Source organism: Lithobates pipiens, unplaced genomic scaffold (genome assembly GCF_037356315.1).
Source record: "Lithobates pipiens isolate NorthernLeopardFrog02 unplaced genomic scaffold, aLitPip1_a1.2 Scaffold_18, whole genome shotgun sequence".
In the NCBI taxonomy this organism is placed as follows: domain Eukaryota; kingdom Metazoa; phylum Chordata; class Amphibia; order Anura; family Ranidae; genus Lithobates; species Lithobates pipiens.
In genome coordinates, this window is record NW_027507758.1 from 306,258,700 (window position 1) to 306,286,633 (window position 27,934).

At 42.5% G+C, this 27,934-nt stretch overlaps 1 protein-coding gene across 1 annotated transcript in view; it reads left to right on the forward strand.

Moving 5' to 3' along the window:
• The window catches only part of ASCC3 (activating signal cointegrator 1 complex subunit 3), a 1,010,279-nt gene that overhangs the window by 911,633 nt on the left and 70,712 nt on the right, over positions 1–27,934 (forward strand). The gene's annotated exons all lie outside the window — the stretch shown is intronic.

Sequence of the window (27,934 nt, forward strand, 5' to 3'; positions counted from 1 at the left end):
ACTTGTACATGCTGGGGGTATTATTCTTAAACCCATTATAACTAAAGAAATTGCTTGGATAAGCTACAAAACATCTTCAAAATGAATGTGGCTAACCACTACTAGCCTTTGCACACTATAATGAGGTTGTGAATGGGCATATAAAACTGTAGCACAGTATTTGCCACCTGATGTCTTTGTGATGAGAGATATTTAGCAGGGACATGACTTTTAGACATAATCACTTCCATGGCTATGGAATTACTCTCATTGGACTAGGGGAATGAAATTTGGGAAGGGCTTAGCCCAAAAATATGGGTCCCAATAGATAGGGAAAGCAAATCAGAGATTTTGCCAAAATACAGTTTCTGGCTATTAAAGGAGATAAGACATCTTGCGGTACTTAATCTTATATAACATTTTTAGTTTTAGGTGTTTGAAATGTCTTACAGGTTCCTTTAACCACTTAAGGACCGGGCCTATTTTTCAGACTCTGTGTTTACAAGTTAAAATAATTTTTAGACACTCTAGAGCAGGCATATGCAATTAACAGACCTTCAGATGTTGCAAAACTACAAGTCCCATCATGCGTCTGACTCTGGGTGTCATGCTTGCGGCTGTCAGAGTCTTGCTATGCCTCATAGGACTTGGGTAGTTCTGCAACAGCTGGAGGTCCACTAATTGTATATCCCTGCCCTAGAGAATAAAATGGTGATAAAAATACACTTTTTTGACTTAAAAAATAAGACAACAGTAAAGTTAACCCAATTTTTTTTTTATATTGAGAAAGATAATGTTATGCCAAGTAAATTGATACCCAACATGTCATGCTTCAAAATTGCACCCGCTCATGAAATGGCGACAAAATTTTCCCCCTATATATCTTCATAGGCAACGTTTAAAAATTTCCAGTTACCAGTTTTGAGTAAGGCTGCATTCACACCTGAGCGTAGCGTTTTTTACCGCGATTTTGTGCAGGGCAAAAGGTCACCAATGTTAAAAGAAGAAAAACGCCCAAATCTGCTCAATTCGAGCGACAAAAAAGGGTCCGGAACTTGTTTGAGCTTCAGGCGACATGGAGGGGAGATGTGAACCATCTCCATTGAGATTAATAGATTTTTTCCCCTCTAGCGTTTTTGTAGCTTCAGGCTTCAAGCTACAAAACGCTCAGGTGTGAATGGGGTCTTACAGAGGAGGTCTAGGGCTGGAATTATTGCTTTCACTTGTTTTCACATGCTTCACATGTAAACATCCCTTGTAGTAGAAAAAAAGCACGACAATACCTCTTAAATGTGAGATCTGGGGTCAAAAAGACCTCAGATCTCACATGTACACTAAAATGCAATAAAAAAGTATTTTTTTTTTTTAAATCCCCTTTCAGAGCTTTGGGCAGAAGTGACATTTGATGTCGCTTCTGCCATCTAATGCTATGGAGCCGAGTGGGGGCCATCTTTCCCCCACTCTGCATCCAGCCTCACAGGGGAGCGGACGCAAATCTCTGCCACTAACGACAGCTCCAGTAAACGGCGGAGACAACCAAAGCATGGGATCCCCCCTCCCGCCGCCAATAAAAGCCATCTTGCGGTGAATCTGCTGTTGAGGCCACTTTTATCTGAAAGCCTGCCATCCACCATTTTTAAAAATACCAGTTTTATGGCAGCTAGCTGCTGCCATAAAAAATGTATTTAGCGTCAAAGTGCTGACGTAAAACGATGGTGGCTGGTCCTTAAGTGGTTAAAAAGGAACTGCAGTCTGCTCACTTAATTTGTAATAAAAACATCTTTGCCATTCTGAAGCTTTGCTCCAACCGATTTGCCTATTATTTTATATATACTGTGATTCTGTACTTCTGTAGCCAAATATGCTGCACTAAGTCTGGCTGCATCCATTTTTACTGTGGGCAGCTGAAGCTGCTGCCTGTTCACTTCCTGGATTTACGCAGACACACAGAGGCACACCTCAAGCTCTGCCGCTCTCATTGGCCCTCTTATGACACATTTCCCTCCCTTTCTGGCAAACTCACGAGAGTGAGAGCTGTGCATAATGTCATAAGCCTAGGCTTTTTACCAGACAGGAAACAGGATGTGGACTGTATAAGGTATTTACTGGCAGAAAAAAAAAATGTTTTACTATCCAAAGTTAAAACAAGAAGGGCAGGAAATTGTATAGATGGAAAGATGAAAAAAATACTGAAGTTCCACTTAAAAGTGGAGTTCCGCTTAAAAAAAAAATTTCAAGTCAGCAACTACAAATACTGCAGCTGCTGACTTTTAATAATCGGACATTTACCTGTCCCAGGGTCCAGCGAGGCGGGGGAACAAAGCCCCATTCGTCTCCCCCTCCTCTCTGCAGTGCCGGCATTGTCGCTGTGGCTTCACAGTCGGGCACCCACTGCGCCTGCACTAGCCGCGCCTGGCCGGGCAATCATCTGGGACCTGTAACATGTCCCATATGATTGCCGAGAGGGAAGGGAGAGAGGTGATCTCCCTTTCGGTGCTGCGGTGCACCAGGAGGAAGTGGGAGCTAGAACATCGCTTCAAGTCCTTATTTATGTGTTGAGTCAAAAAGATTTAGAGCTATTGTCAGGTTTTTACTGCCTTTTGTATTTCCATTGTGAACACTTCCTGTTCTGATTTCACCCTGCCACACCCCTATACTCTGGGGTTTATGTACAAAACATTTCCTGCGTATGTGTCCTAACAATTGGCACAGACATCATAGATGCTTGCCAGATTGTTTGGGATCTCTGAGGTATTTGGGGAAAATGCCTCATTATGGCCACTAGATGGAACCGATGAACACAGGAGTCATATCACAAACAATATACAAAGAGATATGTATAAAGCTTGCGCTCGGATCAAATTGACAGCTGCACCAGGGATGCGCTTACATCGATCCAGTATTTTAAAAAATGCCTAGCAATCTGGCACTCCGGCATAACACAAACAGCCCGCACTTCCAAGAACCAAAGGACGCAATGATGTCAGCACCTTGCTCCACCCTACGCGGTTCATCACAGAATGACATAGTCCAGGGCTCCGCGTAGGGCAGTGAAGTCCTGACGTCAGTGCATTCTTCGGTTCCCAGAAGTGAGGGTCGTTTGTGTTAAGCTGGCCAGGAGATTGCTGTAAGTGTAAGATTCTGTTTTAGGCGAGTGTCAAACTGCTCTACTGCAGTTTGGACACAGCGCAGGTGTACCGGAGGTTTTCATGCAGTTAACCTACGGCTTTCTATTAGATCACATGTTTTTGTACATTTTCTGAAAGTGCACCAAACGTGCAATCTGTTGGAAACTCTATGGGAAACCAGGGGTAACCACATGAAAACTGGGTACACCAGCCCAACCACAGCGCAGCAGTGTAAAACCAGCCTTATGGGTAAGATTTTTCTATTCAACAATTACAACACACGTAATGTACTGTAAATTATTGGTTGCACTATGTGTTCCCTATAGTATGTAGACTGTATACCCAATCATTTAGAATCAGGATCAGGGAACGTTATTGTGATGGGCAAAATACTAATGCTTTGCGATCCTCTAATATATGCAAACATTTCCTGGAGGTGCATCATGTGGATCCTCCTTTTATGGGTTAGAAAGGGGTCTTGCACAAGAGGCATCTTGAGTGTGAAGTTTATTGAATTCATAGGGTATGTGCCAGTATACCCCTTGGCGTAAATCACTATAGTGACATATTTCTTATATATTGCTTGTTTGCTGCCAATATGCAGATATTGTCATGAGAATTCTGTTGTCTTTAACCACTGTCATATGATGTCCTCCCATGATCACGCGTGAGACACTCTGTGATCAGTGTCCTCCAGACCAATCAGAGGAGCTTTACTATGTGATCAACTATGTTCAATCACAGCTGATCACAATGTAAACAGAAGGCGGTTATCGGCATTCTTTCCTGAGAAAGGGAAAAGAGAGCCGATACCGGCTTCTGTAAAAAGGACACGGTACACTGATAATCAGGGCACTGATTATCATTGCAGTTCCTATAGTCCCCACCAGTGCTGCCGATTTGTGCCTACCAGTGCTGCCAATCAGTGTCCATCAGTGCTCACAATCGGTGTCACCTATCAGTGCCCATAAGTGCCGCCCATCAGTGCAGCCTCATCAGCGTACATCAGTGAACGAGAAAAATTATCTGTTTGCAAAATTCTATAACAAACTATGAGATAAAATTGTTTTGTTTTTTCAAAAATTTATTTTTTCATTTATTTAGCAAAGAATAAAAAAACCCAGTGGTGATGAAATACCACCAAAAGAAAGCTTTATTGGTGTGAAAAAATAAGAAAAATTGTGTTTGGGTACAATGTTGCATGACCGCGCAATTGTCATTCAAAGTGCAACAAAGTGAAAATTGGCTTGGGCAAGAAGGGGGTAAAAGTGCCCAGTAGGCAAGTGGTAAATTGTACACAGGTGATTGTGAATTACTCATCCCAATCCAGTGTGTGAATGGGAATATTGTATCAATTAAGTGTGCACTTAAGAGTTATCTATGCTAATAGTATAAAACACCACTTTTTGCAGCATGTTGCATGTTACACCCGAAAACCATCATGGCAGACAAACTTGAAGTTCTTGATGGAACACAAGTGTTGTGATTACCGCTCTTGTAGTCCATTGACACTTCCTCCAGCTCTCCAAATTAAACCTGTACCTCAGCATAGACATAGAGCTGGAGGAAGAGTCTGCAGGAGCCTGGCATTGCAACTGCAGTCTAATGACCGTGGGTTCATTGCTTTACAGGCTCATATGCAAAAAAATAAAATACATGCACATTTCATTTTTTTGCAAATAATTATTTTTATTCCAAAAAGAGCACTTAGCCTTTAGGGCATTGTTCACATACTGGTATTAGCTATCTATACATATTTTAGGACTAATAACTATGTGCAGGACTCTCCTTACGAGATTGTATTGTGTGTGGGCAGACAGGAGCCTGACCCGAGCAGCAGCATTTTCCTGCAGAGTGAATGGAACTTGGAGGTAGAGCAGGTATACTTTGTATCAGTTTTTCTCAATTTCTTCTACCATTGCTGTGAATTGATGGGAGGACATGAGCTGTATAATGTATATGTGATAAACACTATTCTTATATGACATGTTCATATATGTCAGTCTTTAAGAAAAAAAGATGCATTTATTAAGAAAACGCTGCTAAATTCTGTGTTACATAGTATCATTACCGTGTAAAAGTAAAAGATTAAGTGTGTATGTTTAACAGTGTTTGCTGATTTGTGTTAGAAAATTACAAGAATAAAATGTGTAGTCTGAAATGAGTATTATCCTTGACAGTTCCACGGAGTAATTTGTAACATACTAAAGTAGGATTCTTGAGGTGGAAATAGAGGTTTTCTTGTCAAGATCTGTAGGATAACATGATTTAAGATGACCATAAAATGCAAATCCTAGTTAAGCCGAGGATGAGCGAACATTAATGTGAGAGAAAGAGAAGAGACGTATAAAACTGCTCTTAGTGAAGAAAGTCACAGGAATGAATACCAGAGACATTTCTTTAACAACCGAAAATATATGTTAAACCTAAAGTGGAACTCAAGGCAAACACATGAACACATGGTTTACCATTTCACCTAACAAAGTCTTGTTGGCTAAAATTCCTGTTGTATAATAATCCTTTCTAGTTGGGATAATCAGTCTGCTACTAACTGATTGGCCTTCACAGTTTCCTGGGTCAGTGTTACTACTCTTTGGACAGGAGTGGTGATACTGATTTGTTGTTGTTTGATTAGGCTAGAGATGGGGAAGTGATGTACACAGTCACAAACTTTAATGTGTATGTATACCCACAACTTTCTTTTTCATTTTGGATAGGGTGTGGGAAAGATAAAACCCCTGACAGTTTTTTTTATCTCTATCTTATTGGGGCATTCCCTGTCACGTTCTATCTTGGAGACACAACAGGAAGTGAGATCAAATGTCTCTGAAGAAAGAAATCTCTTAGGCTGTTGTCCCCATTGTAGGATTGCTCCCCTCTTCTGGTCAGAAATATGCATTTCTTTATCCTACATCATGGGACACAGAGCCTTAAGTAATTACTTAATGGGTTATGGGCCACCTTCAGGTGTTGACACTGGTATACCCAATACAGGAAGTTGACTCCCCTGTATAACCCCTCCTCCTTCCAGGAGTACCTCAGTTTTTTTGCCTAAGGTGTTGGTCACGAGTGAAGATGTGCTCTGAGGAGCTCCAGGAGGGATCCATGCTGGATTTAAAAACCCTCCACAATCGGATCCATCCACGCCACTGTGGCCACAGGATGGTACCTGGGCTTTGCATAGAAGAACAAAGTTTTGCCTGTAACGCTTCTCTTTGAGGGCTGGACCCTAGGAAACAGGACTCTCTTTGATCTTGCCACATTACCTAAAGTTGTCCTGAGGGGTGCTATACAGGTCCAAAGGAGTTGAACCCCTATTAAATGGACCCGGTCTTTGAAGGTTTAACTACGTTGCCTGCCGTGATGGGTGAAGTTTGGATCTGTCTGTTTTCAGCAGTATCCTGCAGTGAGGAAAAGGTAAGAGAAAAGCTTAGGACCTGCAAAGTCCACCTATGCCTTTTCTTCCATATGTTACATTGTAATGCCTTAAAGTCTCCTCTAGAGGGAATAAGAATACACTTACCCTTTCAATCTGTGCTACAACAGTGTGTGTCCTAGCAGCTAGAGAGGGTTCTTTATTTCCTTCCCCCCCCCCCCCAATTGGGGAAAGCTGAGTGGCTGGGGGTACTTGTACTGTGGTAAACAGTTTTGAGTAATCTATACTCATTTTAGTGCTTGTCAAACTGCAAATGCTGATTCACAAACTGCTAAGTACATACCCCCTCCCTCTTGAGGGGCACTGGGCATTTTTTCTTACATAAACATTTTATGTTTAATTGACTTTCCAAGAAGCCAGCCTTTATCAAAGGGGAGACAGAAACAAGGCATGGCAGCTGCTGCCTCCTCGCCTCCTTCCGGTCTGTGTTTCAGACCCGAATGCTGTGGTCTGCGCGTGAACTGAGGTTTTTTCTTTTGGAAAGAAGAGGAGGGCAGGTCTAGGGAATGGGCATGGCTAAAGCGGTCAGCGACGTGTGCGGACTCAGCGTCCAGGCAATCAGGTTTACAGCTGAGAGGGCTTAAAAGCTGATGCTCTTATAAACCAAATGTGTCTACTAGAGCAGCTGAAGCAAGAGCTGCCACAGGACTGCTGGAACACGTGAGGGGTGTACGCAGACATTTTTTAGCAACAGATTAATCTATGCTGTTTTTTATTTCTATTGCTCAGCAAATAGAACATTGCTTAGAGTGCCTCTGCTTTTGTGCTTAGCACTATGGCTTCCAAGGTTATTACTAAGGCACCAAAAGGTCCACCCCCAGGCGCTGGGAACTCCAGTCATGCCTCTGAACTGTCATCCTCTCCGAAGATACCAGATATGGCAAGCCAGGGTGAGTCTTTGGAACCGATTGGTAGGGCAACTGATTCTCACACTTCGGCCCCTGTATACGTGAATGAAGATGCATCCTTCTCTGCCCTGCAGGGCTTAGAAGGAAGATTAGCGGCTTTAATTGCATCCTCCATCCAGGGGGATAGGAAGCATGCTAGATCCCCCCCCCCCACCTTAAACCCCTTACCAAGGAAACAGTGGGGACAGGATGAGGTATTACCCTCAGACGATCGAGAGGAAAAACAAGCCGATTATTCCTCTGCAGAGGAAACAGTTGATGTTTCAGCTTCACAAATCCTTATGGAGATGGTTCGCTCCACTTTCATGTTACCCCTAACAGAGTTTCTTCCCTGGATTCTTTGAAGCCTTTACTGCCTTTGCATGCGTTTCCTGTCCATGCATTACTAGAAAAGCTTTTTTATGCTGAATGGGATCATCCGGATAAGCATTTTCTCCCTCCAAAAAGATTCTCAGTTCTCCATCCCATGGAGGAAAAATTCACCAAGAAATGGAAGGTTCCAGCAGTAGACGGTGCGATTTCCAGTGTGAATAAAATTTTAACTTGTCCAGTAGACAATGCACAAATGCTTAAAGATTCAACGGATAAGTGGGAATTCCTGTTAAAATCATCCTTTTTTACTTGGTGGGGACCTGCAGTCACAGCCATAGACTTCTGTCAGTCCTTAAAGGACCAGTTCACAGAGGCTTTTAAAGCGGTCCCTGCACAACAGGCCCGTGAGTTGGCCGAATTACCAAAGGCATTATGTTTTGCTATAGACGCTATGAAAGATTCTATTCGCCAGGCATCCCGCCTTGCGTTTGGGCTAATACACATGTGTAGAACCCTTTGGTTAAAAAATTGGTCAGCCGAAGCACCTTGCAAAAAGCTTCTGACTAGTTTCCCTTTTCACGGGGAGCAACTATTTGCTGATGTTTTGGATAAATACATCCAGACAATTTCCAGTGGAAAGAGTCCTCGTAGTATAAAGTATAAACGTCCTTCATTTAAACTGACTTTTTCTCCCGCGCCAGGGGCATCTGCCTCTAGGCAGTGGCAACAGCCTCTGCCATCAGACTCTAGAGGAAAACATCAGGGTAAAAAGAAGACCTGGGGCCGCAAATCTGCAAAGCAGAATACTATAGACTCATTATGAAAAGGCGCCCCCCCCCCCCACCAGAGTAGGGGGAAGACTTCTGAAATACTCAGAAGTCTGGCAATCGACATTGAGGACAGATAGTTTCTCTCCACGGTGTCTCTAGGATACAAACTAGAATTTCGGGGGGTTTCCACCGTCTTGTTTTTTGAGATCAAACATTCCCAAAGATCCAGGGAAAAGGCAATCCCTGTTTCAAACATTAGACCGATTATTTGCTTGGGGTGATCATACAGATCCCCACAGAAGAGCAAGGTTTGGGGTTTTTTTCAAACCTGTTTACGGTACCAAACCTAAATGGGGATGTCAGACCCATTCTAGATCTAAGGAATCTAAATCAGTTCCTGAAGATCCGTTCCTTTTGCATGGAGTCAATCAAGTCAATAGTTTCCATCCTACAAGGTAGAGAACTTCTGGCATCCATCAACACCAGAGATGCATATCTGCATGTCCCTAAATTTCCTGCTCACCAGAGGTTTCTGTGGTTCGAAGTAGAACAGCAGCACTTTCAGTTTGTAGACTTGCCCTTTGGGCTAGTTACAGCAGCCCGGGTGTTCACAAAAGTACTGGTCCCACCTCTAGCCAGGCTAAGGGCACAGGGCATAACAGTCTTGGTGTACTTAGACGATCTATTGTTAATAGACCAGTCAGTGGCTCGCTTGGAGCAAAGTGTACGCATTACAAACAGTTACCTGGAAAGTCTGAGTTGGATTCTCAACCTAGAGAAGTCTTCTTTAAAGCCACTAATAAAGCTGGAATATTTGGGCCTGATCATAAACACAACCCAGAAAAGGGTGTTGTTGCCTCCGGCAATGGTCAGGTCAAAAAGAAATCCCTCAATTTGCCTTTGCATGAGGTTGTTAGGAAAGATGGTGGCTTCATTCGGAGCAGTTCCCTATGCCCAGTTCCATTTGAGACTGTTACAAAACAGTATCCTGTCTGCTTGGAACAAAATGATCCAAGTTTTGGACTTGCCAATGCGGCTGTCCCCAAGAGTGTCCCAAAGCCTCAGTTGGTGGCTGAAAGGAAAATCCTTCAGACCAATTATCTGGAAAGTAGTAATGACAGATGCCAGCCTTTCAGGGTGGGGAGCAGTACTAGGGAAGACGACTGTCCAGGAACAGTGGTCAGGAAAAGAAAAAGCCTTGCCTATCAACATCCTAGAGATTCAGGCAGTGTGTCTGGCTCTGAAAACCTGCACTTCCAGGTTAAAGAATTGTCCTGTCAGGATCCAATCCAACAATGCCACGGCTGTGGCCTATATCAATCTCCAAGGGGCACCAACATCTCTCAGCTCAGAGAGAGGTGAACCATATTCTAACTTGGGCAGCAAAGAATGTTCGGTGCCTATCGGCAGTCTTCATTCCGGGAGTAGAGAATCAGCAGACGGACTACTTAAGTCAACAGCAGTTCACCCCGACATTTTTCAGACTGTTTGCCAAAGATGGGGGACTCCAGACATAGATCTTCTAGCATCCAGATTCAATATGAAGTTAGTCAACTTTGTGTCCAGGACAAGGGATCCACTCGTATGAGTGTAATTAGAAAACATTCATATTGATAATAGTAAGAGAAAATAAAAGCAAACAAGGGGAAAACCCACAACAAGAAAGGGATAAGTATGAGAAATTTAACCCATTAGCCATATATGTGTAAAACATTTGGAATACAACCAAAAAAGTATATATGTATACACATAGCGACTAATGGAGAAAAAGTTAAACACTTTGTATCTACCTTGCCGAGGGGAAACCCCATCCTACTTTACGAACGCTAAATTTAACGGCCTGGCTATTGAAACCCACATTCTGAAGAAAAGTGGGCTTTCCAGGTCAGTTATCTCTACTTTGATTAATGCAAGGAAACCAGCTTCCAGAACTATATATTATAGAGTTTGGAAGGGTTATGTTTCTTAATGTGAATCCAAGGGTTGGCACCCTCGGAGATATATCATAGGCAGAATTCTTGCCTTTCTACAATTAGACGTAGAGATGAAGTTGGACCTGAGTACTATTAAGGGCCAAGTCTCAGCCCTATCGATTTTATTTCAAAGACCGCTTGCTACGCATTCTTTAGTCCGGGATTTATGCAAGAGGTGATGCAGATTAAATCACCCTTGAGCCCTTGGGACTTCAATTTACTTTTGTCAGTGTTACAAAAACAGCCATTTGAACTGATATAGCATATTCCCTTAGTCCTTCTGACGAGGAAACTGGTATTTTTGGTTGCTATATCCTCAGCAAGGAGGGTTTCGGAATTGGCTGCTCTTTCTTGTAAAGAGCCATATTTGATTATTCATGAGGACAGAGTGGCGTTTTCACCTGAATCAAGATATTGTCCTGCCGTCGTCCTTTCAAAAACCATGTTCCAAGGAAGAAAAGTCACTACATTGTCTCGATGTGGTGTGAATAGTTGAAATCTATTTAATACCGAAATCCACTGTCGCTAAGTAGATTCGGCAAGTGATAATTCAAGCTTATGATTTAAAGGGTAAAATTCCCCTGTTTCAAGTTAAGGCGCACTCTACCTGGTCAGTTAGTGCTTCTTGGGTAGTGTGTCACCAGGCCCCCATGGCTCAGATCTGCAAGGCCACAACTTCGTCTTCAGTACATACATTCACAAAATTTTATCAAGTGGATGTAAGGAAGAATGGGGATATCGCCTTAGGGCGCAGTGTGCTGTAGGCAGCAGTATAAATCCCCAGCTCTGGGGGTGACCTACGGGTTGTGTCTCCCTCCCCTCAAGTAGACTCCTGGTAAGGAGTCTTGAAAAACAGTGTGCAATGATGGCAGACTTGTCTGCTCACCAGAGGTAGCAGATAATAGAGCACAATATGATCTCAAAGGATAACATCAAGTGTCTAAACAGGTCTTCACACGTGGGCATGCACTGGACAGATAAATTAATATAGTAGGCATAAATCAAAGCTTAGGATCCCATAATCCTTAATCAAAGTCACCAGCTGAATGTCAACCAGTCCTCAAAACTGCACACTAGATGCAAACAAGCTCACCAGCAAGGAGCCTAGAGAAATGTATATAGTGTAGTATTTATTGGTGTGCAAAGGCCCATACATATATTAAAAACATCATAAAATGTCTAGGGAACTTACATAAATGGCCACGCTCCAAACATATGGAGACAATGGCGTGGCAACAGCAAATGAGCCCCTCCCGACGAGTTTCATGCCAAGCACGCTGTCAAGAAAATGCCATCATTTTTTACAACATTTTTTGAGTATATTGTTTACAAGGATTGTATTGCCTTGGGTGCTAGCTGCTAAAACGGAGTGGTGCGCTCACTTTTTTTATTATTATTTTGTACTGGTATTTTTCTGTATTTGCAGGTTTTTAAATTGAGAAGTATGGCCAAAGCTTTTTCGGCTGGTCAATAGAAGTATGGACAAAGCTTTTTTTGGTCACAACAGTGCAGTTCAATCTGCAGTCCTGTGACCTGGTTTCAGTCGGTAGCGAGGTTAATGTGCGCTCTCGACTAATGTCGCAGACCAGATCCAGACTCTGAAAAGCAGAAGCCTGCACTGACAGCTGGATCAGCCTCTTAGCGTGTCGCTGATAGCCTGAGCCAATCTCTCCTGCCCCTTCCACAGCCCGGAACTCCAGTGAGCACCAGAGGGGGAGAGCAGAGAGCCTGTGACTTACAGTCACCAGCTTTCTGTAGGCTGAGGACTGAGAGCTGAGCGATCAGCAGGGTTTGAGTCGGCGAAAGACAGCTGCAGCTGGGATTGCTGCTGCAGCCATCTAGAGGGTTTATTTGTTTTCATATTCCCAAGCCTCTCTTTTTAAGGAGGCTAAATGTGAGTTAATGTGCATGTAGATATATGTGTTCTATTTGTTATTGTGCCCCTATATAACTATAAACCCTATTTTTTGGCAGTTTTTACAGTAGCATGATCTAAATTTTATAAACAGTATTCTGGTATATGGACCCAGTGACTTAAACGGAATGACCTCTTGTCATATTTCTTCAAGCACACAGATCTGTTCCTTGTAGATATGACTCTGACAGATTTCATAATACACATGTGGGATGCTACAGTCTTTTTGTTTTGTTGTGAAATCTCTACCACATATGTGCAGGACTCAAAGTTTCAAGTCCTGAGCTACTAGCCAGGCCTTAAGGCTCCATTCACACCTGAGCGTAGTTTTTTGCGGCGTTTTTTACCGCGATTTGCAGCGTTTTTTACCGCGATTGCGGCATTTTTTACCGCGATTCGCTGCGTTTTTTACTGCGTTTTGTCGCGAATTTGTGCAGGGCAAAAGGTCACCAATGTTAAGCATTGAGCAGATACAGCGTCAAAACGCCCATAAAAAACGCTCGTTATCGCGCTAAATGCTCGAATCGAGCGTTTCCATTAGTTTCTATGGGAATGAAAACGCCCAAATCAGCCCGATTCGCGCGACAAAAAAGGGTCCGGAACTTGTTTGAGCTTCAGGCGTAGGGCTTCAGGCGACTTGGAGTGGAGATGTGAACCATCTCCATTGAGAATAATGTATTTTTTCCCCTCCAGCGTTTTGTAGCTTCAGGCGTAGGGCTACAAAACGCTCAGGTGTGAATGGGGTCTAAGGGTTACTCCCCGCCAGTTGCCCCACCCAACCCCTACCCTGCCCCTAATTCTGCCCCTAAACACACCCTTGTAAATTATCTCATGAAAATACACTTTATGCTTTATGTTTTATGCAGAATTAACTTACAAAAATAAATATGAACAACAACTTTATCAGTGCCCATCAATGCAGCCTCACCAGTGCCCAGCAACACAGCCTCTCCAGTGCCCACCAATGCAGCCTCACCAGTGCCTATCAGCACAGCCTCTCCAGTGCCCATCAACACAACCTCACCAATGCAGCCTCACCAGTGCCCACCAATGCAGCATCGCCAGTGCCCATCAATGCAGACTGACCAGTGCCCATCAATGCAGCCTCACCTGTGCCCATCAATGCAGCCTCACCTGTGCCCATCAATGCAGCCTCACCTGTGCCCATCAATTCAGCCTCACACCTGTGCCCATCTATGTAGCCTGACCTGTGCCCATCTATGCAGCGTGACCAGTGCCCATCAATGCAGCATGACCAGTGTCCACCAAAGTGGCCTCACCTGTGCCCATGATTGCAGTGTCATCAGTGCCTACCCTTGCAGCCTCGCCTGTGGCCATCATTGCAACGGGACCAGTGCCCACCCATCCCCAAGAGGCATTATGTCATCAAATCTATCTGTTCAATAGTTACAGTTTCATTTGAAAGGCCTTCTGTTTCTTTTGAAAGTCTGCATCAAAATGCAGAGGCCCCTGATTCATAAGATGCTGCATCCAGCCATGATCATCTGTCCATAACAGCAGGTAACTTCTGTCTTTTTGAACAGTCATGTAAAGCTGCAGCACCGTCGCCTTGTCATTGTTTTGTATGGGCGGAGCAGCTGCAGCTCTGCACATACACCGGAATTCAGCTGCAGGTATCTACAGTGTGTTCTAAACCTCCGTGTGAACGCTCCCTAAGATCTACAAAACAGATTCTTGATCAAGAAGACACTGTTGAAAATCACTGTAGAGTGGACACCCTGTCCAAGCAAAATCTCTCAATCAGAATGTTTTGCACAATGATCTATTATTGCTTGTCTGTGTTTTTATGTTGCATTTGTGAGGGGTGGCATGAAAAATTGGAAGTTAGTTTTACCAGCAACTGATTTTCCAGAAATACAGTGTTTCTTGTGAGATGACCCAGTTATTGGTAAGACAAACTTTCTATTTTTATATACAATAGGAAAAATTTAGACAGAAAGTGCAGTCACTAGCTTGTTGATGCGTCATACTTCAGATAAACATTAAATATGAAACATAAGGTGTTCATGAAAGATTAGCATTGCGTTTCAGCAATCCCTGTGGTAGCAAAGCTTTGTGCTCATTTTTTCAGCTGGATTGGCACGTACTGCAGTTGTTCTTGGATGCCACTGTGTATAATCATAAGCATGCTGCAGTTGTTTTTGTGTTAATACAGACCTACTATAGTGTCGGAGAGGCAGTCTTCTTGTAATGTTCCATTTTAAATTAACACCACCTGATGCTTTCCAGCAAAAAGACCTGACTTTTTAGTGGCAGGTTACAATAACTGCCAGATATTAAAGCTTTGCTGAGCTTTTTATTCCCTTTGAAGCATATCCTTGATAGCTAAGTCATCCATGTTCATTTTAATATATTGTGCTGTTTGCATTTATTTAGAATTACTTTAAAAACCCAGAAGAGAGAAATTGATGCGATTATAGCCAATAAAATTCTGGTGTTTAAGAAAGGAGTTGCTAAAAATCAACATTTCTCAACCATTCCAATGGGACAGTCATAAATAATTCATACATTAAATTCATAAATAATGCTAATGGTATATGCTAATGTTTTGAAAATGTTGTTTCTGTGTAAAATTCCAAAGATATATGTATTTAAGCCAGCCATATTTGCTAATTAAATACACAAGCTTTTCTTCTGTTTTAGTGCTACGCAGTGATTTTTCTTTACTGCTCTTCTCAGTGCACTCAATGCAATACAGACTAAAAAAAATAGGCTTTCTGTGAAGCTAACTGACTTGGTCCCAGAAATTTTGTAGGGAAGCTGACTACTAGAGAAGCACTCTACCAATTCGTACATAAAATACAATAATTAAAATATGGAGCAAAGGGCATTGAAATATATAATTTTTTTTTTCAGTCTATGACTGCTAAGCTTTTGAAAATATGTAATTTTATTGGTGGTTAGCATTTAAAATGTAAAAAAAAATAGCGATTATGAATACCTTTCTAAGGTGTGTATTGTTTGTTTACAATCCTTCTGGAAAGGATCACAAAGGGTTCAAAAGTAGCAAGATGCCTCAGGAATTTAACCACTTGCCTACTGACTGGGCACCTAAACCCCCCTCCTGCTCAGACCCATTTTCAGCTTTTAGCGTTGTCACTATTTGAATGACAATTGCGCAGTCATACAACATTTTATCCAAATGAAATTTTTATAATTTTTTTCCCCACAAATAGAGCTTTATTTTGGTGGTATTTGATCACCCCTGGGTTTTTAATTTTTTGTTTAAAAAAATTAAAGACCGATTTCAAGAAAAAAAAATACAAAACTGTTTTATATTTTGTTAATAAATTTTGCAAACGGGTAATTTTTCTCCTTCATTGATGTACGCTGATGAGGCTACACTGATGGGCACTGATAGGCTGCACTGATGGGCACTGATAGGTGGCATTGGTGGGCACTGATAGACAGCAGTGAAGGGCATTGATAGGTGGCAGTGATGGGCACTGATTGGCAACACTGAAACATGACCAATGTAGTTAAGCAGAAATGGGGGTTTGGGGTGTAGAGATTGGCAGAGGGGGATTTAGAATGCACGGGTGTACTGAGAGGAGATGGATAAAGATACAGAGGCAGAGAAGGGTCTGTCATAGTAAGTACCCCTGTTATATGGTTGGTAAGTGTAATGCCGCGTACACACGACCGGACTTTCCGGCAGACTAGGTCTGACAGACTTTCAGCTGAGTTCCAACTGACTTTTTCAAACTAACGGACTTGGCCACACACGAACGGTCCAAGTCCGTTTCCGTTCCTCTTGAACGTTATGGCGTAAGACGGGACTAAAAAAGGAAGTTCAATAGCCAGTAGCCAATAGCTTCCCTTGCATCATATTTGGTCAGTCGGTCCAGCATACAGACGAACGGTTTTCCCGATAGGAATTGAGTCTGTCAGACATATTTGAAAAATGTTCTATTTCTAGGTCCGTCAGATTTTTTAAACAAAAAACGATCGGATTAGAGCACACACGATCGGATTGTCCGTCGGACCTAGTCTGCCGGAAAGTCCGGTTGTGTGTATGCGGCATGAGGCTCCATTCAAATCGTGTAGATGTGACAGAGCGCACACATTCCCATGCATTGTGTGTAGGGCAGCCCCTCCCACTCTTACTGCAATGTGGCTCCACCCACAGCTACATGCACCACATTACTACCCTACTAAACCTACCCAAAGGCACCTTCTCTCTCTCCCTGCTCTTTTTCTCACCCCCCCCCCCCATTACCCATCTCTCTCTCACATCCTTCCTCATTCTCACACCCTTCCTCGCTCCCTCTATCTCTCACCCTTCCTCTCTCACTTTTCCTCTCTCTTTCTCACCCCCTCTCTCTATCTCTCAGCCCACACCCCCCCCCCTCTCTCTCATATCTCCCTCTCGCTCATATCTCCCCTTCTCTCACATCCCCCTCTCTCTCACCCCCATCCCCCTCTCATTTGCCCCATCTGCCTCTCATCCCTCCACCCCCTCTCTCTTATCCCTCCATCCCCCTCTCTCTCATCCCTCCATCCCCCTCTCTCTCATCCCTCCATCCCCCTCTCTCTCATCCCTCCATCCCCCTCTCTCTTACCCCTCCATCCCCCTCTCACCCCTCCATCCCCCTCTCTCACGCCTCCATCCTCCTCTCTCACCCTCCATCCCATTCTCTCTCTCCCTCTCACCCCTCCATGCTATTCTCCCTCTCATCCTCCCTCTCTAATTAAATGTGTTTAAATATTTAATTTGTTTTAACAAATGTTTGCATTTGCATTGTATTTATTTCCATAAAAAGGCCCACCAAAATCCTTAGCACCAAGCCCATGATACTCTTAATCTGGCACTGTCCCCAAGAGATGGTACAGGCTGATGGATGATTCAACCTGCTGTCATTCACCTTTGAGTGAGCTGATTGCTCTTGCACTCAGAAAGCCATTCTACACATACAGTACATAGAATGCAAGGCTTTTAGTGATCTTTGTTGTGCAGTTCTACACACTGCTTTATGTACTGGAATTCACACATGGATTATTTTCATTTCTTGCTACCTATGTGCGTTTTTATGCCACGATACTTAAGCATTTTGCTGCATGAAACTGCATTTAGAGTATAAATCCCATTTGATTATGTGATGCTCAATATCTATACACTGCAGTTTAGAAATAAACAATAAGGGCCCTATTTTCACCTATGGCTGCATGTATATTAAAAAAAGTAAATGCAGCCTCAATAGTGTTTCAGTTTTTGAAATTCAAAGCTGGCTGCGGATTACAATATTAATTTTAAAACAATCACTATTAAAACTAAAAATGATTTACATTATAATTACATGAAATATAATACTGTCAAAGGAGAGCCTTGTTTGTCTCCCCAAAACAATATACAGTATCTATCTCTTCAGTATCGTAAATAACATTTTTGTTAGTCCAATAGGCCCATAGCTGAAAAGTAAAAGTTGCACTGGTCTTCAGGGGTCTACAGGTGTGTAAGAATAAATGGTTAAAATGGCCCTGATAAAGTGGAGTATAGGTGCTATGTGACTAAAACTTATAAAATCATTACAAATTTGTGTATAATATAGAGCTATATACGAATTTTCCCTTATCTGTCGTGTAGAGCAGATGGATGCTTAACTGACTGCTAATCCAAAACTGGATTGGTTTCAGCAACCCCTACATTTCTAGGTTAGAGTGGCTTTTCTGTCGGACTGAGAGGGCAGCTAGAGAGGGATATCATTATTCATTAGGGTCCCAGTGGGAGCGCTGCCAGCAGAGATTAATTTTTTCTGTTATGCTTGTAAAACAAGCTCAGGTGGAGTCTGTAATCCTCAGGGCACGGGTGGCAGATCAAGGAAGAAGCTACAAAGCTAGTTAATTTTCTGATTCCACAGGAAACAGAAGCTCAGTTAGATATATAAAAACATGATTGCAAATCTAAGTAGCTAAAATCCAAATGGGATCATTGAAAACATCTGGCACCAAAAATCTTCTTTTAAAAAAGTACTTGAAAGTTTGTGCACACGCCAAATGACTAGCAAATTGGCATGCTTTACTAGGTACACAAAGGAGTATACATTTTTGTTACTTGAAAGTACATTTATAATATTTTCAGTGTAAAGATTATATATATATATATATATATATATATTACATTTCAGTTGTTTCTTACGTTTGCTTATAGATTGTCCTATTTTGTTATCAATTTTTTTAAGGGAAAACTGTATTAGTAGATGTCTACTGCTGTCATTGTTGAGACAGTAGTCATGAAATTAACTGCAAATAAAACCCCATATATGGGCATTTAATTACTTTATCAGTGAAGCTTTGTTTTAGTTTGACTAGACTAGGAAGGGAACCTGTGCAGATAAGAAGCTTGCATTTTGCAGTTTGCTGCCTTTGCCTGACTTGTGGATGCTAGTTTCTGGACAGGCACATTGGCGTGTATGCTGCTCAGTGAGAAGTTGGGCAGTGGCACCATCCAGTGCTGCATGAGTACCACAGTGGTCCTTACAGACTTTTTGTAGCTGCTAGGGGCAATGCTCTAGTGGGGATTCTGAGTATGAAGTTCAGTATAGATGGCAGGTTTGGATGTATTTAAAGGGTTGTAAAACCTCTAGGTTTTTCACCTTAAAGTGGTTGCTAAGCCACTCTAACTTTTATACACCATCAGCACTGCCTCCTATTGCAGTGTCCCTCTCTGTGTTTGTTTGTTTTTTTAAGATAAATGCTGAGAATACCTAATTTCACAGCCAAGATTGCAATCACATGACCAGCCAGCTTTCTCCTTTCCTCCACTGACAGATGCACTGGGAGGGGATGAGATTCCACTGATGACATCAGTAAGCAGGGGAGGAGGAGGAGGAGAAAGCTGGCTGGTCATGTGATCGCAATCTCGGGTCTTAAATTAGGTATTTACAGCATTTATATTTATAAACCGCACAGAGAGGGGGACACTGCAATGGGAGGCAGTGCTGATGGTGTATACAGGTTAGTGCTATGAGCACAGCAGGAGGGGGGTGGGGCGGCACTGTCACAAGCAGACAAAGAGGGGAGGGTGAGGAGGACACAGGAGCAGAGAGAATAGTCAGCAGGCTGCAGATGACGGAGGCACATAAACTGACCATGGGGTCAGCGCTCAACAGCCATGATACACCGTTGTCAGTTTACAGAGAGGAGGGTAGAAACTGTCAGGATCAGACAGTTTTTTAGGTGTTATAGGGGACCAAATGACACGGCACAAGTATTGTGTCATATAACATGCTTTAAAGGGGCAGGATCCTTTTTTGGGTTAACAAATGCTTTAATGCATTCTATGCATTAAGGTGAAAAACCTTCTGTAGTGCAGCAGCCCCCCAGAGCCCCCCTTTTATATAACTCAACCAAATTGTTCTAGTGACTGGGATGAGCACAGCAGCTCCAGCTGCTGTCTCGGGTCCTCATTGGATAGATTGATAGCAGGAGCCAATGGCTCCCGCTGTTGTCAATCAAATCCCGTGACACTGGGGCAGGGCTGTGTCCTGCTGCATCCATTGACACAGACAGCAGGACTCGGCAGCACGCCCTCATGAGTTCCCCCATGGAAAGTGTCTCTTCGTACGGGCACTCCAGAAGAGGAGGAGCCAGGAGCGCCATGGGGGTGACCCCAGAAAAGGTGGAACTGTGCCGCTCTGTGCAAAACTCTTGTACAGAAGAGGTAAGTATAACATGTTTTTTTATTTAAAAGAAAAAAAAACGAACCTTTACAACCCATTTAACTAAATTTGGACTGTTCAAAGAATAATTCTGAATTTTAGAGATGACCTTTACATTTTACTTTTTTATGCCATGTAAAATATTTTTTAATGGTAAATAACAAGATTTACAAGATACATACTCTTTGAGTCTTAGACCATTGGGTTGTGCAGCTGTCCTAAGGTGAATGAACACTGGCAACCACTTCCACCAAGCCTCAGTTTTATGCTAGTGTACTTGGGTGAAGGGGTGTTTTCTATCTCCTGAGAGAAGCGAATGCCTAAGCAAAGGGGGTGTTTTCATTCTAATGAAAGAAGCAGATGCTTAAGAAAACCCAGTCATCCTCTTCCTCAGAGATCCAAATCACCTTTGACTCGTCCTGCGCTTCCTGAAGAGAAGTATAAAGATAGTACCTTGTCCACTTTTGAGGACTTGGTGCAGGAGGAAGTCCAATCAGCTGATTTTTCTCGCAAAACTTAAGGCTATTATTAATGTACTTATTGAGGCAGTAAATATGTACCTTACCTTAGAGCAGCTTGCTTCAACCCAGTCCCGTCATCAGCAAAAATCTTCCTGTTTTTTTTGGGAAGTCTTGGACAATTATATCAAGGAAGTCATGCGGGCGGGGGGGGGGGGGTGTATTTGTGCCAAAAAAACTTTTACTCAGCAACGAAAGAGGGCTACTTTGGTTTCTTGCAGGCCTGGGATGCAGTTCTGCTGCAGCGTCTGGATGCCCAAACCCACCAATTATGTTAAGAAGACCTACTCTCAATGATAGTGCCCCCACTTGACCATTGTGGCCATCTGATTCCAAGACCTTTCAGCACATCGTATCCAGGGACCACAAACTAGACTTTCTGCCTCTACATCCACCCAGATTCATTCTGTCAAATGTGCCAGCTACTCCAAAAGACAGGCATTTCTTCATGTTGATTCATCCTAGAACAGGAAAGGTTCAAAGATTGATACTCAAATTTGTTCACAGTTAACAAGACTAAAGGAGTAATTTGCCCCGAACTAGATATGCACATTTTCAACAAAATCTATTGGGTTAAACAATTATAAAGTCCATCCAGCCATTGCCTCCCATCACCCAGGAGATTTCCTGACCTCTGTGGACATAAAGGATGTTTGTATACACATCACTGGAATCAGCTGGAAAGTGCCATAGCTGTGGCTTTTATTTACCATCAGGAGAACACTAGAAGTCACATAAATAATAAGTGGACCTGATTTTCATTTTAGCAGAACATTATATGATTAGAGCGCACATCTCAGGTCTGCAAAACAGGTAGTCGCACATTGTAATGAACATCTGGAGTCTAGGGAGTCCCTTCACCCAGAGTTGTGCCAAGTGCTCCATCACAGGTTTTTCGATGCTGGGCTTGTACCTCCTAGATTCCAGTTTCAACAAGCTGGACAGAAATGTTACCAGGACCAGAAATCCCCAGACCTTCACAGTGTATACTCTGGTGACTCAATAGGACCATTCAAACCTGATCTATGCCTTTCCACTGCTGAAGCTCCTGCCTTACCTGCTCCACAGGATCAAGATGGAGGGCTTTCTTGTGGTCTACATTGCACCTAACTGACCCAGGAGGTCATACTTGGACTTCGTCATAGGCTCCTTACAGACTCTTTTTGACTCATCCAAATTTTCTGCATCTTCAGTCTCACAATCTCACAGACACAATCATTTCTACAGCTTTAAAAACTAGGAAATCAATATCTTGTAAAGTCTACTGTCATACATTGAATGTTTATTTCTTCTGGGGCAAAGCCAGCAGCTTCTATCCCAGGAAGTTCTTCACAAGACTAATTCTGATGTTTCACCAGTCTGGCCCAGACCAACAATTGGCCTTGAGCACCATCAAAGATCAAATTTCAGCCCTAGACATTATTTTTCAAAGACTGCTTGCCTCTCATTATTTGGTGAAATTTATACAGTGTGCTGTTCACATCTTTCTACCTATGCATTCTCCAGTGGCTCCATGGGATCTCAACTTGGTTCTGCCAGCTTTGCAAAAAAAAAATCTTTTGAGCCTATTAGGGATATCCCCATGTCTACCCTCACTCATAAAGTTGCCTTTCTCATTGCTATCACCTCTGCAAGATGAGTGTCTGAGTTAGTGGCCTTACCCTGTAGAGGACCCTTTTTAATGTTACATATGGATAAGGTTGTTTTGAGGCCTAAGGCCACCGCTCTACTCAAGACAAATTCCTCTTTATACCTTAACCATGAAATTGTGCTTCTCTGTGTCCTGCTCCCAAACATCTTAGGGAGATTTCTATTGCCTGTCTTGACATGGTACAAACTGTTGACCTTTTTATCCACTACAGATTGTTTTAGACAGTTGGATTCACTTTTTGTCAGTCCTCAAGGAACACCCTGCCTCTTGCTCTACTATTTCCAGGTGGATCTTATCATTGGAGCCTACAATTTAAATTATAGAGCTCCAGCCTTTCCTGCCAAAGCACATTGCAACATTTCAGCATTTTGTGATAAACACAATGAATCAGATCATATGAAAAGAGAAAAGGCCAACTAAGATGGTCAAAAAAAAAATATATGAAGGGATCCTCCCACCTGCACACCCTGAAGATATATTCGTAGTGTAAAATATACACCATGATAATAAATATAAATGTGAAAATCTGCTTGCTGGTGTTGACTACCTGTAATGGGTGTCAATCCCGTCTAGTGAGTAGGATACGTACCTAGAAGTTGGTGGAAGGATTTACATATTTGAAGATATCACAATCAAATTTGTTTGATGATCAGCAGATTTCACTAGCACTTTGTGGGAACAATTTCTTTGGTGGTGGTATTAGACTTTTTTTTTCACATTTATATTTATTATTATACTAATATTATTATGTCTGTATATTTAGCATGGTATGGAATCACTATTGTTTTCTTTTTATAAGATGGTCAAATGCCTTTTCGATATTTAAACTAAGGACCATACCTTCTTAATCTTGTTGATGCACGTTTCTTAGAATATTGTCTCCTGCCTAAGGGAAGGTAAGGAGACCTACTTGATGTTTATGGGTGAGGGCTGGCAGGACTTGCGATAGTCTATTTGCCAGGATTTTACTGAAAATCTTTAGATCTGAATCCAGCAAAGCTACAGGGGGTAAATTGGCACAGTTAGATATGCCTTTTCCTTTCATGGGAATAACTTTTATATATAATGTTTCATAGATGTTGGGATGGGTTAGTCACAAAAAAGTCATTGAAAAGAGTGTACATATGTGGCATGTGAATGGGTTGGAGAATTTTGAAGTAAAGATAGGTCATCAGAATCGGGATTTGCTGCCTTTATGATCTCTTGAACTCCTTTAGGTGTAATTGGGAAGTTCTGAAGTGTTGCATCTTGTCATTTTACTTTAGGAATGTTTCTGGTGGTGAGATAATCATTGATTTTGGTGGGTTTAATGTAGGCAGGATCTGTAAGGTTACAATGATTGGTGTAATAACTGTGGAATAAATGGGTGATCCTACCAGGGTTATATTGCACAGCTGCTATATCACTTTTTGAGTCTTTTTTTTTTTAATACATTCTTTATTTGTTATGCAGCACATACTGTTGCACATGCAGTGAGAGAGGAGAACAGAGATGAGAGTAGGCCAGGCAGAGAGCATCCACAAAAATGGGTCCAAGCTGAACTACCTTAAAGAGAGTAAGTGTTCAGTTGGACAGCAAACGCTTAAAGCGGTTGTATACCCGCTTAAAGCAGTTGTATACCCGCTGACACTTTTTTTTTATACCCCTGTAAGGCAAAAGGCATAATGAGCTAGTATGCTTACCTTAGAACGAGGCACCAGCATCTCACCCGATCCACAGTGTGTCTTCCCAGTTCCAGCGCTCTGAGTGGCCAGAGCCACAATGTCGTCACTCCCGCGCATGCGCACGGGAGACTTCTTACCGGCAAGGTCTGGCGTCTGCCGGGCTTTCAGCCGGGAATCCCCTGTGCGCATGCGCCGCTGCAGTCAGCAGCTCATTGCAAGGGGAATATCTCCTAAACCATACAGGTTTAGGATATTTTTTTTTTACCTACATGTAATCCTTATTATAGGCTTACCTGTAGGTAAAAGTTACCAATTTGACTATACAACCACTTTAAAGTGTTTCTAAAGGCAGACAGTTTTTTACTTTAATGCATTCTATTAAGGTAAACAATATGCATGCAGCTCCCCAGACATCTTGTCTGAGCCACTAACTAAACTCAGCTTAGTTCCTGACTAACATGGTGCTCATCAGCACTCTATTTTTTTTTATCCAGCAGCAGGCTCCCATAGCAGAGAGGGCAAGATAGAGTCCTGAGCACTAGTCCTCTCACATATATTAAGGCCTGTAGAAAGCTGAGACTAATAATAAAGTTTGTGTACCAGGTAAGATGTGGACTAGAAATGGAGGCGTTATCCCACTCAAAGTTCTACAGAGCCTTACATTCTTTTTCCTAACCGTTAGTTATACTGATGTCTACAGAAGACTGAATACTGGCAAACAAAAGTTTTTAGTTATCCAGGATAAGCCCTCCCACTCAAATCATGCTCAGGTTATTTTTTTACTAGTGTCTAAGGCAGGGGTTTCAAACTGGCGGCCCTACAGCTGTTGCGAAACTACAAGTCCTATTATGCCTCTGCCGGTGGGTCATGCTTGTAACTGTCGGCCTTGCAATGCCTCATGGGACTTGTAGTTTCGCAACAGCTGGAGGGCTGCCAGTTTGAGACCCCTGGTCAAAGGGAATGGAAGTCTTCTCACACAATATGGGCTAAACTTCAGGCATAGCCTTGGAGGCAGTATCTGTGCCATGCCATATTAAAGATGCTGGGCTGGCCTGAAATATGATCTTTGGGTTTTCTCCAAACATATAGTGTACTGTACAAATGGTAAAAGTAAACAGGGTCACTTATCCAGCGCTCAAGATGATAGAATATATCAGACTAAGCAGCTGCTATATAAAAAAAATAACATTTAAAAAGAAGGCATAAAAGTTCCAAGAGAGTAGGTTCTTTCTAGCTTAAGCAGCACTCAAAAAACAAAAACTCGTAAAATTGTAAATAAAAATTAGATAAAAGAATGTATGAGCAAAAACAAACTATTTGAAATTATAAAAATTGTGGCAGTCCAGGTGTTGGGTAATTTCTCATATTAGAAAGTAGTTCATATCACTGAAGAGATGTTCCACCATCACCACACCATGGGAATCACCTCCCTATAGGAATTACACTCACCGAACGCCTAAAAAACAATCGCCTTAATGGATAAATACAGATTTAAGCTCAGCGACTACAGGACATCAGCATGGGAATTGAGTAACGATCAACCCAACAGATGAAGGACATCCTGATCCTGAACCATCCAGACTGAACACACCCGCAATCCTCTTAATCACTCAGGCATATAGGAGGAAAGGATTCCACGTAGTATGATGCTGTAAAACTTTTATTGCCCCAAGAAACACCCGACCCTTAAGATATTGCACTTACACAAAGTTCAATATAAAACAGTATTCAGGTAACTCATACAGCAATGGTCATAGCAGTTCCGATAATCTCACCACCTCAGAGAAGAGCAGATCATTTGTGGTGGTTCCCAGGCGAGACTAAGAGTAAATCCCAAATGCAGCAAGCCCTGTGGTCTACCTAGACGGGTTTCAACATTCTGTCTTTGTCAATAGGAGGAGCCCTAAAGTTATAAGTTTAGTTTGCTTAAGAGTCTCCACCCTGTTAAAACTTCCCTATACACTAGCTGCTGTAACTGTTTGTATATGATGGGTGGTCTAATCCAGACAAACTGCTTACTCCTCCCAAATATTTTGCTAAACAATACCTTATTGAGGAGACATTTCATAAGAAGTGGACCATACTCACTGAGAACCTGGCCATTCTTCTCTTAACAAATCACTGACTGTTTCTATTAAGGATATTTCAGTATTTGAAAAGTCTGTGGATAAAGACTGGCTAAAAGACTGGGAGACTTCTCCAAGCCCCTATTTGCCCCTTCAAGGCCTTGCTGGCAACCTGTCATTGCTGTCCTTTCCCATTTGCAAGACCTTGGGTGTCTGGTCCAAGGATATGTCCAGAGCTCCTGGATCAATCCTAAGTAATCATTCAGTTTGTCAACAATTAGAAGTCATGCCTGTTGCTTTGCACTACTCTGTTGATGGGCTTGTGGATATTATAATGCTAATTTGCAGAATAGGTCTCCTGTCCATGCACATGTGGAGGACTCTTTGTCTCTAACTCTGGTACGTGGAACACTTTTTGCAGTCTGAAACCATGAATGCTCAAACCTTCTAAACTTGTGAGCAAGTCCTCACAGTAAAGGGATCCCCCCACTTCACATTGTAGGGGAACATCTGTTAACCTTTGCAACCACCTGGACTGAAGGCATTTCAGATGCATAGGTCCAAGATCAGATCATAGTATCTGTGAATTACAAGCTGGAGTTTCGCAATATACCTCCATCCTAATTCATGTTTTCATACTTGCCAACATCTTCATAACATCTAACAGATCTCCACACTGCCTTGGCTCAACTATTTTCTGAGGAAGTCTGTGTCATTGTTCCAATGATAGAAAGATTTCAAGGTTTCTACTCAAACCTGTTCACAGCTCCCAAAGAAAAAGTGGGCATATGCCTAATTCTGGATTTAAAAACGCCTAATGTCTTCATTCACGTGCTTCACATTCACAGGGCATTCCCATTGTATAATTTCTCAGCAGCCTCCTCTGGAGAAAACAGTTTGCACTGACCTTGTCAGACAACTGTCAGAGGACTGTTCAGACTCTAGCGGTTCAAATGGATCCTGAACCTCCAGTTCAAGTCAGCACTGAAACTGACTTGTCACTTGGCACATTTGCTACTTCTCGTAGATACTGCTCAGTCCAGAATTGTTTTCCCTTCCATAAATTAAGCTCCTGAGCTCATGTTCTTGAATTCAAACCCTGCAGTCCAGGATCCGTCCAACCCTGTGCTTTTGCATGAGAGTTCTGAGCTTGATGTTGGCCTCCTGCGGGGCAGTCTTGTATACCCAATTCTGTTTCAAATCACTGCAACTCAATGTTCTAGCTGCGTGGGTCAAAAAGTACGGTCTTTGGATCCACTGATTGGCCTTTCTGGTGCGATGGCTCAATAATCCAGACCTGACATTGTGGAAATCCTTTTTTACTTCAGTCTGACAAATTCTCAAGACCACTGCCAGCCTAACGGGCAAGGGTGGAGCTCTAAATAATCTTTCAGTGCAGGGAACTTGGTCACTTGTCTCCCAGTTAACTACTGAAGCTCAGAAAATTAATTAATCCCTACAACACTGGACTTTTCCAACACATCCAGCCCACATTAATTTGGACATTACCACACCACATAAAGCATCGGGGAGGAACCAGAGGTCTTGCAGCTGAAAGAGAAGTGTACCAGATTCTTGCTTGGGTAGAACATCTTACTCTTATTTCATACCCTGGTAAAAGCCCTTGTACGAGGTTTGGTTCCCGTGGTTCCCTTGTATATCCACAGGTGACTCAGTGGGATCTTAATCTGGCTCTTCAAAAACTGCCTTTTGAACCTATCAGAGATATTCCTTAGTCCACACTCGCCCACAAGATGGCTGTCTTTGTGAGAAACCTTTCATGTCCTACAAAGGAATAATGCTGTCTTGGTGTCTAGGGCCACTTTTCTTCCTTATAAGTTTCTTTCTGTTATTTTAACCAGGACATTCCCTCTGTCCTGCCTCAGTACATCCCACGGAGGTTTCCCTGCTTTTTTTGATGGGGTGTGTGCTATT